The 10,497-nt window shown below is 42.0% G+C and overlaps 1 protein-coding gene across 2 annotated transcripts in view; it reads right to left on the reverse strand.

Annotated features, from left to right (window-relative positions):
• WIPF3 (WAS/WASL interacting protein family member 3) overlaps positions 1 to 9,745 on the reverse strand; it is a 36,820-nt gene extending 27,075 nt beyond the window's left edge. Inside the window, exon 1 of one of the 2 annotated variants that reach the window (XM_082045826.1) lies at positions 9,644 to 9,745. The gene's annotated coding sequence lies outside the window, so the exon portion shown is untranslated. Of the gene's footprint in view, positions 1 to 8,229; positions 8,349 to 9,643 lie in introns of those variants that run through there. The other variant, XM_082045827.1, reaches the window with a different exon arrangement.
• Between the last annotated feature and the right edge of the window lie 752 nt (positions 9,746 to 10,497).

The raw sequence follows: 10,497 nt of genomic DNA on the forward strand, positions 1-10,497 counted from the left end.
TTAACAAATTTGGAGAAAGGACTGCAAAAGAACTGATCTGTTTTTACTGGATATGCAATCATTTGCATTGTACACTCTGAGGCAGGTAATTCAGCTTTGGGGAGATGTACAGATTTTTTTGCTTCAAAATGAAGGCTGGGGTAGATATTTAACAGGTGTGCAGGAAAACTTATCTAAAATATTGGTCTTATTTCCTGATTAAAAACTAAAGAAAATGTAGAACACAAACTCTGTTTTTAAGTTTTAATCAGCTTTTATATAATCAAATATGATTTCTCCATTAACTATACTGTTCTGAGTAACAGCTTTTAAAGCCTTATATTTTAACAGTAAACTAAAAGAATTCCAAAATCACACAGGAGAAACAGCATCAATAAGCATCTGCTCATCTTTCACAATGTGAAAAGTAGACAGTGAGCCTAATTGTGCCACCATTTGCTCCTGTCAAACATCACCAAAGAGCAGCTGAAATCACTGGTACAAGCACACCACAGGTCTTTCGATGACAGTACAACACATGCAGAATCAGAGAAGAGAAAAAACAGAGAGCAGTGGATGTGTGTTACACAGATCAAATTTTCCTCTGTCACTATCACACAACTGGAAATGACTCGGAAAAAGCTTCTGTTTGGAATGGATCAGTTTAGATTTTAAGCATAACAGAACCAAACTATGTAATTTTTAAGCACCAGATGCTACATTTCTTTCTACCATTTTTAGTGTCAATCACTTTTTGTGTTTAGAAAATAGAACAAGGAAGAATCATGGTAGAGCCTGCAAGTATCCTCATAGTTTCCTCTCTGCAAAATAACCCCTCCACAAAATACTTGACAGTCTCTGCTGTATTTGAGAGATTTCAGAGCAGTGCAGAACCATGAAACTGTTACCTCCTTTTACAGCTCATGAGAAATGAAAGCACTCATATACATACCTACCTTACTAGATATAGTTTAAGACATTCACAGGTGTATTCCTACAGCTGACTAAGAAAACTACAGTCTTTCACCATTTCCTAACAGACAGTAGCCAGATCACATACAACTTACGAGGCAAATTTCTGCTCTCAGTCACCATTCACATTACTGCAACTGAAGGCAGAATCTGGCTTTTTAATTTCCATTGAAATGTACAAACCTTGGGGGCTTCTCCTCCATATAATATCCGATGAAATACTTTTAAGTCGCATTTGTCTACACAGAGCTGTGGGATTATTTCACAGCATGTAACAGTATCCTGCATTTAAGCCAAGGAACATAAATTCTCCCCAGTTTGGATTATTTCCACCAGGCTTGATCCAGCTAAGGTCTGAATTCCCTTTCTGCCTACAAAAACCAGCATGACTCTTGTTCTGTCATGAGCCTGATAACGCCGCAACAAACAAGCCAGGGCTGACCTAGCACAAATTACAAGGATTTGAAGACGCCTTGCTTCCATGTGTGCTGTGGGTAGAGTTCTCCCCTGGGTTCCCTATGGTGCTGAGGCTGGAAATTGAAGGGCTAGGTCTTGACAAACCTCCCTTCAGAGGCAAAGCTGTGCAGATGACTTCATGTCCCTACACATGACTATTTCAGGGTGTAGCTTCCTCTGTTCTGTGGGGATCTGCCATAGAAGACTAATTGCTGTAAGGAAGCAGAATAACAGAATTTGTTATCCTCTTTTAAATAAGGAGCAAGAGAAAAGAAAACATCTAAGAAGAAGAAGAAATATATTATGCCGACCGTAGTGCTAACCTGAAGTTAAAGAATCCAAAGACAAATGAGGTAAATTAGAAGAAATTAGGACTTGCACAAAGATGTAACTTTGCAAAGGAAACAATTTATAAAAAGAGTTTCCTTTAAATGTATCGTCCACACAAAGTCAGACATGGCCTATTTCACTGCCAGATATATAAACAATAGTGAATTCGATACACAGTCATTTGCAAAGTTAATCATTGGCCTAAGCTAAATAAATAAAGCCAGCTCAGTGGAAGTTCAAGGTCACTGCCACATCCTGAAGATGACTGTTTTACACTTCTCAAGAGTTTCACTGTGAACAGCACTTGAGCTCTCTCAGTAGAGGCAATTGGATGTTTCAAGTTAACACTTGCAAGTTTTGTGGCCTCTGCAGAGAAGTATTGTATGTTTTCACATTTATTTATTTATTTACATTCATATAATATAAAGAGACATATTCGAAAAGTATACTTGTACAGAGAATGGTTTCTACCAAAGAAATTCCTGAAGTTGTTTAATCAATTCCCCTAAGAGAAGAAAGTTTTGCTTTCCAGTTAAATAGCTAGCATCAAAATAGAAAACCCAAACAGGGTAGTATTGAGCAACTTGCTTTTTATATTTGCTATACACAGCTCAAAAAATGTCTGTTTTCAAAAGTGAATCCAGTGAAAAGAATTTGCAAACATGGGTATGAGAACACTCCAAGACTTTCAAAATCCGTATCTCAAATAATTATAAAATTTTCACTCTCAACCACATGATGTTTCATCAGAGATCCTATTTTAAACATTCACAGCTTTCCATCTTGGAAATATAAATTTATAGGAACTTGTATGCATGCCATGTCAGGCTGACATCTACCAGCTTAAGAAACACAGTCAAATACTGGCAATGCAAGAAAAATAAATCTGGCAATATAACACAAGCTGTTTTTCCCTGCAACATGGTTATCAGTATCATGGCCCAGCAGGGATTGTGGTCACCATATTCTGTAAGGAGAATTGTCTGTCACAAGGGATGTAAAATGTGATGGTCTGATCACCTGCAGGAGTAAGTTGACAAGGAAATCCTCGCCTCAAATAAAGAAAGGGAAGCTTTGATCCTGATTTTCAGTAAGCTGTGATTACTTAATATTCCTTCCAAATCCATTTCAAGGGGTAAAAATACTAGCCCTGATGTTCCAACCAATTAAACTACAACTTCCGAACATGCTTATACATCCTTACTTTCATGCTCTTATCTGTCAATCCGGTTGAAACTGCCGCTCCATTTCAATTACGTAGTTGGTAGATGTTCTTTACTAAAGAGTAAAGCTTCCATACTTAAAAGTAAAAGGTATATAAGACCCCATGTTATTAAGGAAGCCTCACTACACTACCACAATGTTGCATTTTTAGTATTTTAATTAATTCCATGTTCTGAAATAGAGTGCAAAATGCTCTTATTGCATCTTAAGTGTCATAGCTGATGTATTTATAAAAATTCCTATGTGCAAAGTGTAATTATGTTTTCTTGTACATAAAATTGTTAGCTGTTTTTAAAGGCAATGGACAAAATATCTAGCTCCATACTCACATCCATTTACAGGACAAAGATATCGCTTTGTGCAAAGAACAACAAATCACAAAGTCATTTGCAACGGTTAGTTCCCTTTAAAATCCCTGGCAAAATATGTTTTGATTTGTAGGCCTACATCTGCATTGCTGGTAAAACAAAGTCCTCAGAAGAAACAATACGAGTTTTACTAAATTGAAGATTCAGCCCTTTGACCTATCAATGCACTTCAGTTGCAATTCTTTGTAAAAGTCACTATATTCAAACAGGACAATGTGACTGACATCTACCTATACACACAGAATAAGCAACCGACATTAGGAATCCAAAACCAGTTAACTGTGCTGCCTGCTGAAGGAGGAAGGCAATTTTAGGGACTAACTGGCAACAGAAGATTTTTGTGAAGATGTGTCCATCATAGACACAAAGCAGCAAAGTGGTTTCCTGCAATTTCCTTTCTTCAAACAAGGCCAGAGTCTGCTCCCAAGAATACTTCCAATGCAGCAAGTATGTGCTACCATCAGAATAAGCAGGAGAAAGATAAGGACTCACTCATTTCCACCAACACTGGTGGCAAGTTTTATGCTGGTTTTGGACTTCATCTTTCACTTCTACCACTATGGAGTGGGCCCTTCTCTTTCTTTACTTGCCTCTTCTAGTTGTTTACCAGTCTCTCCATCCCCCCTCTTCACTTTTGTCTTTGTCTTTGGTCAATGGACAATTTATTTACAAGGTAGAGTTGTCTGTCCTGGAGAAGACACACTGCACAGGATGCAAAAGTGAATAACTCTGCATGATGATACCAGAGGGTTCAGCACAGGTTGCTAGGACTGAGAGAAATCAAAGGAAATGCAGAACTAGGCTGATTTGGCTCTGAAAAAAAGAAAATGTGATTCTAGGAGGTACCAGGAGATATATCCTGACTAGAGCTGGTAAGCATTAGCGCCAGCATACGAACTCTCAGATGATGGACTGGATACAAGACTGAAATTTTGGAGAAAAAACACCAGTTTGGGCAGAGGAAAGCAGCAAAGCAACCACAGTAAACCCATCCTGCAGCTATATGGGCCTCTGCAGCTCCTGGTACAGCTTGTTCAGAGTGAGCTCTGGTATCCCCACATGGCACTGCAGCATTTCGCCTACTGCTAAGTCAATGTAAACTCATGATCACTTGATCCAAGAATACTTTGTACAATCCGCTTTTGCATAATTTCCTTGCTACTTAGTCATTTCAAGGCTAAAAAAGGCTTTCATTCTGCATTAAATGCCCTGTCGGGCCCCACATCTGTCACTCACACAGTACACTACAGTGATAGTCTCCACCCCCTCAGACAATTTACTAACTTAAGGACTAATCTCTTATTATTTTTTATACTAATTTTTCCTTTGTTTTCAAGTAGAAGTGAGGTCAGTTCTTCAGGGTTTTATTCTGAAAATACTCAAGTAGTAACACAAGTAACATCACTAATGTGTGTTAAGCTGTTTGCACTCACACAACCAATCAATTGAAGCAACTTTCCATCCAAATCCTAGGCAGAATTTGACAGATATTTCTGCAGTGATTCACACATCCTCAAGAGGAGCAAACATTCCCTCTGAAAGTAACTTACTAAAAAATGCTCCATTTTCCTGATATGTAAGCCTGGCTTGCCTTTTCTGCTCTTTTCTTTATGTGTCTACTCAACTAACAAAGCAGATCTATAGATTTTGCACAGATACAGTGTTATTTCTTTTCTTCTGAACGTGAAACAAAAGTGTGACTGACTCAGACAAAAGCCCCAAACTTGCCAGTTTTATAGGCAGCCAGCAGCACTGGTGCATGTACATTTTTCACTGCATAAAACTATGCCAGTAAGGACAGCAATAACATAATACCTTTTCAAACAAGAGGATATGAAGGAGGAACAAAAGATCCCAAGACCTCCCTTGTGATCTGGTACCATATTCTGCCCTCCTCTTTTTTCCTTTTTTGTTACTTACAATAAAGAGAGTAAAACATGATACTGTAACTAGAAAAAGTTAAATGGTACAGCAGCCATTTACAGACCTGCATTTATTTCCTGAAAGACCAACACAAAGGGGCTACTATCTCTAAACCCATTCATTCACTTTGTTCATTTGATGAGGAGCATTTTACCCCTATCTTACAAATCGAGCAGAAGCACCGTAATTTCTAGCCACCGCTTTAGTTTATCAAGGCAGACATTGCACTTGCCAAAGTGTCAACGAAGGATATAGCATATCAATTACATAGAAGCTGCAGGTAGTTTTCTTAGGTATTTGAAAGAGCAGCATCAAGATTGAGCAAGTGCTTTCATGCTGAATTTTCTGTTCTTATGTTTAGTGAACTTTATCTTGGTCCAGCTTTCCTCTGCTTTTCATGCGGTATTATCACTTACACTGTAGCTATACTACAGCTGCTTTGTTGCTCTCCTCTGCCTGGGCTGGCTACAAAATTATTCCCTACTCATCACAGTGAGTTATATAGATCGTCTGGTAACAGTGGTGAAAGATGACACAGGGTCAATGCAAAGAAGTATCAGGCTCCCTGTGCATGATCTTATTTGAGAGAGAGGTTATTTCTGGTAGTCTAAAGGAAATCCATTTCAGCTGTTGTCTGAATAACCAAGGCATGAAAACACACTTTTCACACCTTCTGAAAATTCTTTAGTTGTTACACACACTTTCAAAGCAATCCAAAGGCAGCTTTACAGCTGCCACATATGTAAGACTGAATGAGTCCACTCAACGATACTCAGGAGTCAAATTAAGGTGGCCATATTCAAAAGAATACATTTTTGTCTAAAAACACACTCTTTTTCTCTCTGATTTGGATGGCCAGGGACATTTTTACTTTTTGCAAATACAGCACTGTTTGCACCACAGTTCATCCTGACAACGAAGCCACTGAACAACCCTAACACAGAATGACCACAGATGAAAAAGCAACTGTGATGTCCCTTTAAGGTTTTGCTACCATAAGCTAATTTTCAGAATGCTTCAGACTTTCAAAGAGAGCATAAGAGCACAGACTAATCAAGGAAGATCTATAAGAACAGTGGTAAAAGGAATTCCAGAAAGCTATACCTCAAAACTGCATAGCAGTCACTAGTAACTCAGTGTAAGGAGAGTACTGGAGGCTTTTTAGATAAAATAATTTACTGGATATTATAGCCAATTATTATGTTTATGTAGATATTAATTTTACATATACTCTGAAGAAGGCAGGAATCTTTATTCTGGTACAACAGAGCCTTGCATGATTTTCCTAAAGCAATTATCTGCTTCATGTTTTCATCTGTGATCTCATTTATTAGACCTTAAAGTGAATGGCACAAAATATCCACATAATATCAAATAAAATGGTAAAAAATATCCACAAAATACCCTGGCAGATGCTCACACACATCCCACATCCGTAACTGAATGGAAGTCAAAGTTAAGAGAGCCGAACTGAGCTAGTTCAATCTCACCTACTTTTGATAACTGAACAGAACTTGTCACTGAGCACAGAGAAGAAAAGCTTCCACAGAAGCAAATACTTCTGAAAAATCATGCAATTCTTCTAGGTGAGTTATGACTAACAAACAGACAAGGAAATGTAACACAAATCCTTTCACTGCCCTGCTTCGTTTCAGAGATAGAATATTTTAAAACTATTTAATATATAATATCAGTTAATATTTATTTTAGATATAATACACAATTGTAAATCAGAGCTTTTAACATCTGTCTCTTAAAGTATGCAAATATTTATCTACTTGTTATGACTAAGATGCTGCTTTCACTTCAAGAGCTTATTTCCAGAGAACAATTAGTTTCCCAAAATAATGACCTCATCAACCAAAAAAGCCATTCTTTTAAAGTATTATGTAAAGAGCATCTATTAACATCTATGTTGCGTTCTGTTACGACATTCAACAAACAGGCTTGACTGTTATGGTATGATTACTGAGATGCAATACTGCTACGTTTTGATATACTGTTTTAGGAAAAAAAAAATAAATACTTTCTGTGAATTCATATTTAATAGTCATTACATACAGAAACCTAGCATGGCCCTTCCTGATGCAGCGTAACAGAAACTGAAATACTACAGGACCTTTATTTATATTTTCTTAGGTGGTGGGGGCAGTGATGGAGAGAAGTAACAGAGGAAAAAGAGAGAGTTGCTTTGTATTATACTATGTTTTGATAAATACAGTCATCGCTCTTTCCAGTGCAGTACAACCACAGAATCAGAATCTCAAGTGCACCTCAACCATTTTCAGGAATAAATCCAAACTAGTAATGACTTGAACATTGCACATTATGAATTAAGCTCTGCATCTGTCCCTAAGCAACCAAAGTCTGTATACAAAGCCAATCAAACTATTCGTACACTCCCGTCTTCATAGAACATATATCTTTATTTTTTTTTAATTAAATTTCATACTTATATTGCAAGCTGGCAGTCACCTGCACTTTCATGCTATTTCATATGCCACTTAGTCTAGTGGAGGCTCAATCTTAATAAAATGTTACAGATAATACTGTAAAACTTTTAAAAGCAAGGTCACCGTAACATCAAGAGTGGTTGCAGTTGGTTGCTAAGCCCCACTCCTTTCCATGATCTTCTACAGGAGAAGAATCAAATCCCATGGAATTTCTTTCTGGTTATGAATCTAATCCACATTTTGTCACTATCATCACCAGCAAAACATCCAAAGCAAAACAAAACACACTTACACAATCCTTTTTAAGGATCCCACACTGAGCTTCTTGTATATTACCTTGTACAAGGAAGCTTGTGACCGAAGGCAAAGAAGACTCAATCTTTCCACCTCACGTTGGGCAATGTCCCTCACCAGCTGAGCTGTGGGTGGCAGCTGCATCTGCACCACCTGCACATTCCAGCTGGGACACTGTTTTGGGTCACAGGTGCAAGCAGTGAACTGGAACCACCCCCAGGCACACATACCTAACAACTGTCCCTGCTCCGACTGCCACCACGGAATAAAGTTGTATTAATTTCCTTCATCATCTTCCCCGTGGTTTGCCTTTCAGTGCAAAGGATGTGAACTGAAGACTTTTAACAATGATTATACAAACACACGTTGTTAAATAAACAGGATATGGTGCTGGATGGAGAAACTGAAAATACTGATTGCATCAGGAAGCAGTTCAACAATTCTATTCATGCAGCAGGCATGATAATAGGTATCACTGTTATCACAATTTCAGCAATATTTCTCTGTCTGAATCAGCAGAAGCACTTGCGGATTTTAGCCCATAAATCCAGACTGTCCCGAGACCATTCTGTGTTGAAATGATCAACCTTTACATTATATCTCAGTGTCTTCTCTCCTAAACCAGATTTTGCTGCCTTTCAGAAAACTCCATAATATTCCGCTTTCAGTAACAAATGAAGAAAAGGCATGTTGGCCTAACGTGTCCTTCCTATTCCTAGAACTCCCGGACTCCTTGAACAACACAAACACGCCCTTCCTCCGCCCCTCCCTGCGCGGGCAGCGTCACGGGCTGTGACATTCCCCGCCGCTACTGCGCCTTTGCAAACCCCAAGCACATCCTAAGAATAGTAACAAAACCCACTCTTGCTACCCGCTTCCAACACATTTCCTGTCGCTCTTTATTAGTGCAAACAGAGTGATGCCCAGGTGACAAGATTTTAGTCTAATTTTTCCCCTTGTTAATTATTATTAAACCTTTAAGGGCTTCTTCTCCAGTATTCCCCCTGTAACAGGTACATAAGCATGTAATGCACGGTAGCTCTGATGGTTACTCAGCCTCCTTTTTCTTAGCTGACCTATTCCAGCATATCTATTTCAAGGGCAAAAACAAGGAAAAAAAAGTTCTTCCTATCCCCCGCCGCCTGAACACAGCGCGTTTTCCTTTACTTGGCAAAAGAGCAGAGCAGCACCACGCAAACCCTGTCCCGAACACGCAGCCGCACGTCCTCTGCCGCTGTGAGGAACCGAATCCCAAGGGCTTGGGTATCCCCGCCACCGCCGTGCCCTCCCTGGCCCGGCGCCCGGACGCTGAGGGGGGCCGGGCGCTGCCGGGAGCGCTGCCGGAGCCCCCCGCGGGGAGCGGGGCTTGGGCGCGGCGCTGCCCGGTCGCTGCCGTGCGGTCGGTGAGGAGCCGCGGCAGCGAGTTTGTCCGCGGAGTCCTCTCGTCCCCCGCGGCAGCTCCTGCCTTCGGGCCAGCTCTTCCACCGTGGCCCCCGGCCCCAGCGGCGAGGGAAAGCGGCCGCCTCGCCCTCGGGGCTGGCCAGCCCTCCCTCCCTGCCGGTTGACCGGGGGTCCCGGGCGGGTCGGAGGCACCGTGCACCCCCCAACCCAGCAGCCGCAGCGCTGCATCCCCTCCGCGCCCACCTGCTCGGCAGCCGGTGCCGGTGTCGGTGCGTCGGGGCCGGGGCGGCGCGGCGCGCTCCTCCCCGGGCAGAGGGCGCCAGGTACGGCGGCCCCCGCCTCCCCTCCGGGGAGCGGGGAGCTGGCTGGGAGGCGGGGGGAAGGAGAGAGGGAAAATCTTAAGATCTCGAGGAGAAAAACGCCTGTTCCGGTCCTCAGGGGGAATTAAAAATAATTTTAAAAAATAAATAAATAAAAGTAATTGAACACACACCTTGCCCCGAGCGAGAGGGGAGCGCGGGGACAGGTGAGCGCCGGCCGGATCCGGCCGGTTCTGGCGCCCGTGGCCCCACGGCGCTGGTGCCGCCGCCCCGCACCGGCCCCGGGCGGCAGCGCGTCCCCGGGCCTGGAGCCGGCCCGCGCGGGGCTGTGCGGCGTGCGCACCCGCCCGCGGGACCCGTTTTCCATCCACACCCTTGAAACACCCGAAACCCAGCTGCAGCCTGGCACATCGTCCCATGAGTGGATGCTGTGGCAGAGCTGGTTATTTTTTAAAGTCCGCGTGGAAGCCAAAATACTGTCCCATGGCATGAAGATGCCACTACCTGCTCCCCCTGCCAAAAGCTGTCCAGCTGCTGGACTGCTTCTGCCCAGCAGTCTCGGGAGGGCCTGCGTTTAGAGCTGGCTGGGTGCCCTCGTTTTTTGTGCCCCAGATTGTGCCCTAGAAGCATCTAAAAAAAAAACCCAAAACAAACTTATTTTCTTCTGGATGTTTTTCAAGGCAGTTTGCAGATGGAAACATTACAACCTCATGCTAGAGAACCTCCCATGTTTCTGTTAGGGCAAGGGAGCTGCTGCTGAGCAGGCTCCCAAACAGC

The sequence above is a fragment of the Streptopelia decaocto genome (genome assembly GCF_964273445.1).
Source record: "Streptopelia decaocto genome assembly, chromosome: 2".
Classification (NCBI taxonomy): Eukaryota; Metazoa; Chordata; class Aves; order Columbiformes; family Columbidae; genus Streptopelia; species Streptopelia decaocto.